The following is a 12,141-nucleotide window of genomic DNA, read 5'->3' on the forward strand; positions in this document are numbered from 1 at the left end:
TGGGCCACCAGCCAGAATCTTTACTATGTATCTACCTGGACAGAGGCTACAGCCGCTTAGATGCCTACACGTCCACTAAATAGAGGGCGTGGCCTATGCCAGGCAGGTGACTTATAGCGGTGGACAGATGAGCAAAGTGTGGAGTTTTCACACTTCATCTACTTCTTCCTAAAGCCCCATAGGCGGCTCCTTTAATCTCCACTAAAAAAATCAGTGCTTAGAGAGACTCAGTGGTTTACTAAATGTCATCTATGGCTGCCGGTGAGTGCCAGGGCTGAAGAATTGAGCTTATGTCTTCTAACACTATAGTTTATGTGTTGTTCTGTGCCGTACTGCTAGACACGGTTCTGGGAAGTCGTAATCTAAATTAGATCTACAGCCAGCAAGCCAGTGTTTTATAGATAAGAAACAGAAACAGAATATTGTTATCTCTCGCTCCCCAGATATGATTCCAAAAGATTGGGGGCAGGGGGAGCTGAAAATGAGAGAAGCCAAGCTCTTCGCCTGGCTCCTGCTCTTCAGAAAGGAAGAGCCTGCTGCCTTTATCTGTGAAGGAGAGAAAGGGGTGACTCTGGCAAAATTATTTCTGTTAGATACCTAAAGCAAGAGGTACGTCTGAGGCCATGGGCAGGATAAGAAAAACCCCGCCTTAGGGAGAAGAGGGCTCAGGGCTCCTTCATCTCCTCTGTGGTACCCTGTATTAGCTGCTTCCTCCACAGCTGGGATAGAGCACCCGCTATAAGCATCGCAAGGGAAGAAGGCTTCATCTTAGCCCATGGTTTAAAAGTGGATATAGGCTTTCCGAACTGCCGTCTGCGGTGGAGCAGCTGCCGAGATGCAGATTTGTGTGAGGACCCTTACAGAGAAAACCGTCACATCCAAGGTCAGACCCTGGGACACTATAGCAAATGTAAAGGCCAAGATCCAGGATAAGGGAGGAATTCCTGCTGATTAGCAGAGGCTGGCCTTTGCTGGCAAGCAGCTGAAAGCTGGCTGCACTTTGCCTACAACATTTGAAAGGAGTTCGCCCTTCTTCCTGGCTTGAGACTTCATGACGATGCTAGGAAAAGAAGTCTCACATCACTCCCAAGAAGAGGAAGCACAAGAGAAGAAGGTGAGGTTGGCCACGCCCTGAAATGCTATTAAGGTGGATGAAGATGACAAAGTTGGTCGGCTTACTCGAGGGTGTCCTTCTGATAAGTGTGGGGCTGGAGTTTTCATTGCTAAGCGCTTTGTGGAAAACACAGAGGCGAGGTGAGGTGGCCGGTCGCATCGCGTCAGCAGTCAGGAAGCCGAGAGAGGTGATGCTGGAGCTGGCCGCCCGGGGAAAGTGCTGTGCACACGCAGAGTGACTCTTCCCTCCTCAGGCCGACTTCACAGACAGGCCCAGGGTGCTCTCTTAGATGACTCTGAAACCGTGAGTCGACAGAGAAGGTCCGCACCACAGACTCCCGGGATAAACCCCATCCACCAGGTCACCTCGTTTTCCCCTCCTCTTATGCATACCCTCAGCTGACCCAGAACCCACGCTTTGCCTTGCTCTACGATAATTCCATTACGATTTCACAAACTTTGACCCTGACGCTTAGAAGTATGCCTTCCCTGTATATCTGTTTTCTGTAGCTGGAGCAGAGAGATGAGGCTCATGAACTGTGCCAGAGGGGCCAGGGCACAGCTGAACGCTGGAGACGGAATGCCCGGGAAGGGGCAGACGAAGGGAAAGGCAGGAGCAACAGACAGAGTACAACGCTTGCTAGACAGACAGATAAAATCCCCAGAATAGAGTCTATCACCAGCATTTGGGGGGAAATGTGCATCTCTATCATCTTATTGGAGGCTGCGTCTCTAAAAGGAGACTTAGTCCCTAGACAATACAGGACTAAAGCAGTTTGCTCTGTATCAGGTACTGTACAAATCCTGAAGATGACTTAAGTCCAGGAACAGTGTGCACAATCATATGTAAATACTACACACGCCATTTCATAATAAGGAACTTTAGTGTCTATGGCATTTGGCATATGAGGGAAAGGAAGGGTCCTGGAACCGATAACAGCAGCTACCTGGGGCCGGGCGTGTTGGCGCACACCTTCTATTTTTTATTTTTTTAATATTTTATTTAGTTTTAATCTATGTGCATTTTTTTGTGTGAAAGTGTCAGATCTTGGAGTTACAGACAGTTGTGAGGTGCCATGTGGGTGCTGGGAATTGAGCTCAGGTCCTTTGGAAGAGCAGGCAGTGCTCTTAACCACTGAGCCATCTCTCCAGCCCGGTGCACACCTTTAATCCAAGCACTCAGGAGGCAGAGGCAGGTGGATCGCTGTGAGTTTGAGGCCTGAACAGCCAAGGCTACACAGAGAAACCCTGTTTCAGGGGGGAAAAAAAAACCAACCCCAAAACAAAAACAGCAGTTACCTCATTCATTTACACACTAAATCAAAGTACCTGACATAGGTACTTTTGGAAAAAAATTTCCTGGGTGGTGGCACATGCCTTTAACCCCAGCACTCAGGAGGCAGAGGCAGGCGGATCTCTGTGAGTTCGAGGCCAGCCTGCTCTACAGACTGAGTCCAGGACAGCCAGGGCTACACAGAGAAATCCTGTCTCAAACAAACATAGCAAAAGGGGTAGAGGAAAGAACTATATTAGTAGCTAAAACTTTCTTTTTTAACAAGGTTTTACCATGTGACCCTGGCTGGCCTGAAATTCACATGAACCAGGCTGGCCTTGCACTCACAGTGCTATGCCTGCCTCTGCCTCCCAAGTGCTGGAATTAAGGGTGCACACCCTAGGAAGCCGGGCATGGTGGCATATGCCTTTAATATCAGCACTTGTGAGGCAGAGGCAGGAGGATCGCTGTGAGTTCGAGGCCAGCCTGGTCTACAAAGTGAGTCCAGGACAGCCAAGGCTACACAGAGAAACCCTGTGTCGAAAAACCAAAAACCAAACCAAACCAAACCAAAAGAGTGTGAACTGTCACACCTGGCTAAATCTTAAAAAAAAAAAAAAAAGATTTATTTGCTTACTTATATGTATGTGTGCTATGTGTGCTTGCATGGGTTTATGTGCACTGTGTGCCTGCAGGTGTCCTCAGAGGCCAGAGGGCACTAGCTTCCCTGGAATAAGAGTTACAGACAATGGTAAGCCTCAATATATGGTCCTGGGAATCAAACCTGCTCCCTGCAAGAGCAGTGCCCATTATTAACTGCTGAACCATCTTTCCAGCCCCCATAGTAACTAAATCTTGCAAATTGCTGGATCCCTTTCTTAGCTTATTTCAGTTTTGAGCTAGAGAAAAAACAAAAAAACAAAAAACGGCTCTTCATAAGAATCTCTCTGTCTTGATTTTAGCAGTTGTTAATATTCCTCGACCAAAGGGTCACCCAGGGCTTCCTGGGAGTTGTCAAGGATGAGTCTATTACACGTAAGAAGGACTTTGAACAGCCCAGCCTGTCCAGCAGGCATGGGTGAGCTGTCTAGAGCGCGGGGTGGGTGGGTGAGGACAAAGAGGACCAGGAAGATTAGGGCGTCTCTCTTGATCTGCCCAAAGGGAGCTCATCAGGCCTGTAATTAGCAACGCTCCAGGACAGTATGACAAAGGGGTCCCAGAAGCTGGGCTGAAGGGAGGGCAGACGTCGGAGCACCAACCCAGTCGGAGAGAAGACCTTCTTGGGGCTGCGCAGGCAGAACTCTGTCCCAGTGAGACTTCCCCTCAGCGGACTCCAGAGGAATGTGTCTACCAGAGGGCGGAGGGCCAGCCTTAGAAGTGTGGGACAGAGAAGGGGAGGGACCAACCAAGGCTACAGCTGACGCTATGGGGGCTCTGTCTTCGTGAGGACTCTTTGAAGAGATGTATAGAACATACAGAACGGACCCAGCGTTGCCCCCACAAGGGGTTGAGGAGGCAGGATGTTTTTCTTACAAGCTCCTCCCCGCAGTGGTTGAGGATGCTCCTGGCAGGCAACATCCTTCTTAACACTTCAGTCTGTCTGGTCTGTGGATTGGGCCCTCCTGTAGTCAAACGGAGCTCTCAGGCCAAGAGATTGAGGTGTTTGGGGCACACGCGATCAGTATTCTCAGAAACAGCAGACACACTGCTCTAGGCCACTAATGCCTTCTGCTATGTTCTCTGCAAATATCTGAACAAACGGGAAAACTAAGAAGGTGGCTTTGAGCTGGGTCACGGAACAGAAAGAATGTAGTGAGGCCAGAGTAACCAAGCTGGGCTTCTGTAAAACAAACAAAATTTAAAAAGTGTGGGTTTTCATCCCCTGGATGGGGAGGCCTGGTGGCACTCAGAGGAAGGATAGCAGGCTACCAAGAAGAGACTTGATATCCTATGAACATATATATACAGGGGGAGGAGGTCCCCCTCAGTCACAGTCATAGGGGAGGGGAGTAAGGGGAAAATGGGAGGAAGGGAGGAATGGGAGGACACAAGGGATGGGATAACAATTGAGATGTAATATAATATGAATAAATTAATAAAATATATATATTTGTAAAGGGTGGGTTTTGTTTTGTTTTGTTAAGACAGGGTTTCTCTGTGTAGCTTTGGCTCTCCTGGACTCTTGTTGTAGACCATGCTGGCCTGGAACTCACCAAGATCCACCTGCCTCTGCCTCCTGAGTGCTGGGATCAAAGGCGTGCACCATCACACCTGGTCAGTTACTGCATTTTATATAATAACTATTTTGTTTGTTTGTTTGTTTTTTGTTTTTCGAGACAGGGTTTTTCTGTATAGCCTTGGCTGTCCTGGACTCATTTTGTAGACCAGGCTGGCCTTGAACTCACAGCAATCCACCTGCCTCTGCCTCCCAATTGCTGGGATTAAAGGCGCGCGCCACCACGCCCGGCAATAATTATTGTCTTAAGACAATTGGCACCCAGCTGAAGCCGTGACCTCCAGATGGAGCCTGGGTCTTTAGAGTACTGAAAGGCTGCTGTTTGGGACACAGTAGATGCTTGTTAAGTATTTGTGAGGTGAATAATCAGAATGGGAATATTTTTGCTTGAATTACTCTTTTCACAACTCTCCAACTAAATACTGGCCCAAACCACCTTAAGGAAAGCCCAGTTTTCTTCACCAGTCTACTTAAGCACAGAAGAAATGCTTAGCTGAAAAAAAAACGGTGTCAGTATGGTTAAGTAGGCAGGGAGCATCACTGGGTGGAACCTCCCGTAACTGTAGCAGGACAACGGGGCGTCTATTAGCCAAGTACAGTGATCTGCGAGAGTGGCTGGTGCGTTTAAAGCCACCATGCCTAGAGCGTTACATTTCAAAAGGAGTAAGCCAGGCAACTGAAAAGTTTCCAAAGGCAGCCAGCCGTGTCAGGAAGGAGCTCTCCCAGGAGGAGTGAAAGTCAAACACCCAGAAAAGCCGAGACAGGGTGTGAATGGGAGGGGAGGGGTGCAGGAGGTGATGTGAGACTCAATATGGGGAAGCCTGGCCTTTCGGAAGGGAAAGAGGCGGTTTAGTATTGGAAAGTGCCTGCCCTGTAAAGTGAGCATCCCAGGTGGAAGGGACAGGTGACCGATCAACAGTAATGGGCCCCACCGGATTTAATAAGCATTAAAATTCTAGGAACACTTAGGAACTACTGGGGGAGGCTGTAGAAAGCGCACGGCCTAAGAGCAGGTTTCTAAGGCTGGGCCACACAGCCATCTATCATGGATGGTTTGAGACTAACACACCCATCCACCGGGAGAACATAATGACCCGGCAGGTTTTCATTCCAAACTTCTAGAAGGCAGAGGGAGTTCAAATGTCCCGAGCGAGCATTAACACTAATGCAGGTAGAACTGACAGCTATTGTCTCCAGACAAAAGGAGAGATTAAGTTGTTGGTCTTTTCACTGTTTTCTATTATTCATGCTTCTCTAAAACTCTACTGGGGTGAGCTGATCTGGAATTTGCAGGAATTTGAATGGATTCGGATTAGGTTGAATTTTGCTTAGCAGACACCTGTCATCACAGATTAAGACTGATAATTTAAACAAGATTTCGGAACACATAGAATGCCATTTTCCTGAAGACTGTAAAACACTGTCCTGTGACAGGAACCCAACATGACAACTGCACTTGGAGAGAGACTGTTCAATGTCTACTTCCACACCAGGCCATGACCCTCCATGCGGGAACCTCGGCCTGTCTGGCGCTGTTTCTACCACGCAGCCCGTGAAAACAGTAGTCGGTGGGATTCCCGAGCCTTGCCTTAGACACTGTAAGAACTATCTCATGTTCGGAAAGTTTTATTTTAGTTTGCATCTGGTTTTAACAATTGTTAATAAGTGTCTGCTCGAGGTCAGCTCCCTCGGTCTGTTAGGTCACGGTTTTCTCAGTGAGGTTAGAGGCGTAAATCCTAAAGTGTGAGGGGCCCCTGGGAGCCCCAGCTCCGACTAGAAAACCCACAGCGTTTGACGCTACATAAATTTTTGTTTTGGAGGACTGGCCTTGTAGTTTAGCAGCATTTCTGACCACTTCCCACTAGATGCCTGTGGTAAGCATCCCACCTCTGAGTTTATAACAGTAAAAAAACGACTCCAGAGTTTGCCAAATGTCCCCAGGCAGGTAAAATTGCTTCTCACTGAAAACCCTTGCTACTAAGTTATAGCAGCTAATGTGTTATTGGTGCAAGGATAGACACTATGTAAAAAAAAAACCAGAAGAGAGATGCTAAAACCAGACCCCTGGTTTTATATATGGAATGTGATATAGTATTATAGTTGAAATGAAATTACATGTCATTAGAAAAGGGAGAGGACTATTACCAAGTGCTCGAGTAAATGCTCTAAAAGACAAACCTTACTCACATCATTACACCATTCATAAATTGTTAAAGAAGAAAATAAAGGACAATATTATTATTTTTTGTTTTTGTTTTTGGTTTTGGTTTTTCGAGACAGGGTTTCTCTGTGTAGCCTTGGCTGTCCTGGACTCACTTTGTAGACCAGGCTGGCCTTGAACTCACAACGATCCGCCTGCCTCTGCCTCCCAAGTGCTGGGATTAAAGGCGTGCGCCACCACTGCCCGGCTTAAAGGACAATATTCTTGTGGCTTCAGGGAAAGACTTCTTTCTTTCTTTGTTGTTAAAAAGAAAGAAAATCCCAATCATTTGATTTTTATCAATAACGACTCAGGAGCCAGCTGTTGGGGTAAGAACCTACTAGCTCAGAGAGGCAGACAAAGCACGCAGCTGACCTTCCTACTCTACTGACATCCTAGAAAGAAAAAGGCCTTCCTACTCCACTCACATCCCAGATGGAAAAAACCAAAAGCCCCAAAGCTGATAGCTTAGCTGACAGCTCAGGAGGAAAAAGCCAAAAGTTCCTTCTTCTCCATGATGGTTTTCTTTCTTTCTTTCTTTCTTTCTTTCTTCTTCTTCTTCTTCTTCTTCTTCTTCTTCTTCTTCTTCTTCTTCTTCTTCTTCTTCTTCTTCTTCCCCCTGTTTTTTGAGACAGGGTTTCTCTCTGTAGCCTTGGCTGTCCTGGACTCACTTTGTAGACCAGGCTGGCCTCGAACTCACAGAGATCCACCTGCCTCTGCCTCCTGATTGTTGGGATTAAAAGCAAGTGCCACCACTGCCAGGCTATCAGGGAAAGATTTCTAAAATTGAACACACAAAAAAAAGCATAAAATATGAAGGAAGAGGTTTATAGTTTTTCATTTTTGTGTTGGTTTTTCAAAACAGGAGTTCTCTGGGTAATAGCTCTGGCTGTCCTGGAATTCTCTTTGTAGACAAGGCTGGCCTTGAATTTATAGAGTTCCAACTGTCTCTACTTCTCAAGTGCTGGGCCTAAAGGCATGCGCCACCACACCTGGTTTCTCTTTTAGTTTTCCAAGACAGGGGTTCTCCGTGCAGTTCTAGGTGTCCTGGAACTTGCTCTGGAAACCCAGGCTGGCCTCAAACACAGAGATCCACCTGCCTTTGCCTCCTGAGTACTGGGATTAAAGGGGCATGCCACCACCGCCTGGCAGGCTTATGTCTCTTACATTAAAAGTTTCAGGCATTGGCTGCATTTGCCTCCACGTGCAAAGCCCTGAGCTTGATCCCTAGCACTGTGGAAGTACAGAAGACGTAGTTATAGAAGGCATAGAGCCCAGTGATATTGACAAGGTGAGGAGCTAAGTGGCAAATTGGAAGAAAAGATTTGTGACCCAGACATTGAACAAAAGACATGTATTTAAAATACAGTGATTGGGGCTGGAGAGATGGCTCAGCGGTCAAAGGTCTTCCTCTTGCTTTAATCCCAGCACTCATGAGGCAGAGGCATCAATATAAGTGTGAAGCAAGCCTGGTCTACACAGTGAATTCCAGGCCAACCAGGGCTGCATAGTGAGACCCTGCTCAAAACACAGCAAACAAAGCAAAAAGGATACTTTCCCAGAGGACTAGAGATTGGTTCCCAGAACCACACCAGGCAGTTTACAGCTGTTGTAACTCCAGCTCCTGGGAATCCAGCGCCCTCTCCTGGCCTCCTGGGGTATCTGCACACACGTGACATATACACCACAGACACATATATACACAAGTACAAAGATGAAGTACCATCAATACCTACATGTGGACTAGACGAGTGTCCTGGCAGGATTTTAACAAATTGTTGCAGACTCTCATGGTTCTGGAGGCTAGACATCCAAAATAAAGGAGTCGGTATCTGGTCCTTCTGGAGGGCTACAGGAGAACCACTGCGCATGTCTCTAGGAGGGTGGTAGAAGTTGCTACTAACCTTCAGGTATAGCTGCATGACTCTGATCTCTAACACTGTCTTCACAGGGCTTTTCCCTTGTCGAGGCTTCTTATGGCAATCATACTTTAAGAATACTCTAGTATGACGTCGCCTTGATCCCATTTGAAAAGGCTACTTCAAAATAAGGCCCTACTCTGATTCTCCTGTGGACATGGATTCCTGAGGAATAGTGTTCAAGCCTAGATCATCTGCTCTCTTCCTCCTCAAATTCACACATGTCTCGTGTACAAAGTACATACATCCCATTCCAACATGCCCCAGATCCTAAGTCATTTCAGAACTATCTAGATCCAGTGCCTCATCTAAAGATCAAACCACCTGCTCCATCTCATGCTCTTTATCAGAAGAGCAGGAGGGACACCATCTGGTCTGGTCTGGAGCTAGAGTCACCTCTCTTTGTAGACCTGAGAGTACATCTGCCTGAGCATGCCTGAGACTGGAGTTATACACAGATGTGAGCTGAAGAGGGAAAAGAGGCCAAATATTAAAAACTAGTTAATTCCTAAAACCATACTGAACTACTATGACCTCCTAGACAGCTAATGAAATTGAATTTGTGTAAGTTGTTTACACTACCCGAACCAGATAATGTAAATACCACCTTTGTTTCCCAGATATGATATGAATTGGGGTTAAAACCATTCACTGGGGGATACAAAGAGGAGCCAAGTTTTGTTTTAGTTAGGCTTTCTACTGCTGTGAAGAAACACCATGACCAAAAGCAACTTGGGCAGGAAAGGCTTTATTTGGCTTACATATCCTGAATCAGGGTCCACTGAGGGAAGCCAAGGCAGGCTCTAGGCAGGAGCTGATGCAGAGGCCATAGAGGGTGCTGCTTACTGGCTTGCCCTCATGGCTCGCTCAGCCTGCTGCTTCTGTGTTTTTTCCCAAGACAGGCTTTCTCTGTGTAGCCTTGTAGCCTTGGCTGTCCTGCACTTGCTTTGTAGACCAGGCTGGCCTTGAACTCACAGCGATCCACCTTCATCTGCCTCCCAAGTGCTGGGATTAACGGTGTGTGCCACCGCCCAGCCTGCCTGCATTCTTATAGAACCCAGGACCACTGGCCCAGGAGTGGCACAGCCCACAGGGGCCTGGGCCCTCTGCCATTAATCACTAATTAAGAACATGTCTTATAGGCTTGCCTACAGCCCGATCTTATTTTTTTTTTCTTTTTAAAGATTTATTTATCGTGTATACAATGCTCTGCCTGCATGTATGCCTGCCTGCCAGAAGAGGTCATAAGATCATTGTAGATGGTTGTGAGCCACCATGTGGTTGCTGGGAGTTCGAGGCCAGCCTGGTCTTCAAAGCGAAGGCGGGGCTACCGGGTCACGAGTGGCCGGAAGTTTCGGCCTTTGCAGATAATCCGAGATGGCGACCTTCCAGTGTATCAGGCTGGGGGAAAGCTCTCAGGTTTGGTGGTCATCTCTATCAGGACTCTGTGCAACATCAGGGAGTGTCTTTGACTGTAGGAGGGACTGTAAACCTCCAGCTCAGAGCCAAAAGCGTGGGTGTGTTTGAAGCCTTTTGCAGCCCTGTGAACCGGATCCCCATTATCCTCACCACCATCGATGTGCTGCAGCCAGGAAAGCTCCTCAGTGGCAGGACTGAGATTCCCTTTGAGTTTCCTCTGCGTGTGAAGGGCGGCAAAGTCCTGTGTGAGACTTACCACGGCGTGCTTGTCAACACTCAATACACACTGCGCTGTGACATGTGGCGGTCCCTGCTGGCCAAGGACCTGAGCAAGACCCGTGAATTCATCGTTCACTCTGCTCCTCAGATGGGGAAGCTGACCCCAAGTCCTGTGGGCTTCACAGTCACCCTGGAAAGCTTACTGAACATCAAGGGGGCCGGCCTTACTCCCCAGATTCCTCGTTAGAGGACGTCTGAACTCCACTAACTGTGCCCTCACACAGCTCTGACAGGAGAGCTGGTGGTTGAGCACTCAGATGCTGCTATCCGGAGCATAGACCTGTGGGTGTGCAGAAGGCTATGCACGAGGTGCCACAGAGATGCGGAATGTTCCATTGCCGGTGAGAACATTTGTAGGAACCGTTCTGTCCCCCTCTACATGGTCTTCCCCAGACTGTTCATCTGTCCAACACTGGAGACTACCAACTTCAAAGTGGAGTTTAAGGTTGATGTGGTGGTCCTTCACGCTGGCCACCTCATCCCAGATAATTTCCCGATGAAGCTCTGCCAGATGTAATCCAGCTGCAAGAAAGGGACAGCAAGAGTGGCCATGCAAAGGGCTGGAGAGATGGCTCAGTGGATAAGAGCACTGTCTGCTCTTCCAGAGGTCCTGAGTTCAATTCCCAGCACCCACATGGTGGCTCACAACCATCTATACTGGCGTCTAATGTCCTCTTCTGGCGTGCTGGTTAGAGCACTCATATATAAAATATATAATGTGGGCTGGAGAGATGGCTCAGAGGCTGAGAGCACTGGCTGTTCTTCCAAAGGTCCTGAGTTCAAGTCCCAGAAACCACATGGTTGCTCACAACCATCTATAATGTGATCTGGTTCCCTCTTCTGGCTTTCAGGCATACATGCAGGTGGACTACTGTATAAATAATAAATAAATATATCTTAAAAAAAAAAAAGTAGCCACGCAGAGTTGACCCATTCTTCTGCTCACACATGGACATCACAAGGGTCATCTGCTCCACAGACACCATGTCTGACAGCGTATATTTTCATGATTTCTTCTCTTTTTTTTTTTGAGACAGGGTTTCTCTGTGTAGCCTTGACTGTCCTAGACTCACTTTGTAGGCCAGGCTGGCCTTGAACTCACAGCAATCTTCCTGCCTCTACCTCCTGAGTGCTGGGATAAAAAGCATGTGCCACTTCACCTGTCGAGAGTGATTCTTAACACAGATTTAAACATAAGGGTTAATAGAAGGGACATATAGAGGTGTGGGTGTGGCTTCTCAGAGCACTGTATGTACTTCACAGTACATGTCTTTAATATATATATATATATACTTTTGTTGAGCTCTGATGTTACTATTTTTGATGAGCTGTTAAAAAATGTTAGTGATGGCAGGTGGTGGTGTTGCATGTCTTTAATCTCAGCACTTGGGAGGCAGAGGCAGGCAGATCGCTGTGAGTTCAAGGTCAGTCTGGTCTACAAAACGAGTCCAGGACAGCCAAGGCTAACACAGAGACCCTGTCTTGAGAAAAAACAAAACAAAACAAAACAAAAAAAACAAAAGAGAGAGAGAGAGAGAGAAGAGAGGAGAGAGGGGGGAGAAGAGAGAGAGAAGAGAGGAGAGAGAGAGAGAGAGAGAGAGAGAGAGAGAGAGAGAGAGAGAGAGAGAGAGACCTTGTCTCAAAAGAATAAGAAGAAACGTCACTGAGGTTGCAGTGTGGTTCTGGACAGGATCATAACAGA

The 12,141-nt window shown here is 47.4% G+C and overlaps 1 pseudogene across 1 annotated transcript; it reads left to right on the forward strand.

Moving 5' to 3' along the window:
* Positions 1–1,057: 1,057 nt before the first annotated feature.
* LOC311599075 (vacuolar protein sorting-associated protein 26C-like) lies at positions 1,058–10,956 on the forward strand (annotated as a pseudogene). Its single transcript has 2 exons — positions 1,058–1,114; positions 10,109–10,956. The product of its transcript is annotated as a vacuolar protein sorting-associated protein 26C-like (transcript).
* Positions 10,957–12,141: the final 1,185 nt, after the last annotated feature.

The sequence above is a fragment of the Acomys minous genome (assembly GCF_964271855.1).
Source record: "Acomys minous genome assembly, chromosome: 6".
NCBI classification, from domain to species: Eukaryota; Metazoa; Chordata; class Mammalia; order Rodentia; family Muridae; genus Acomys; species Acomys minous.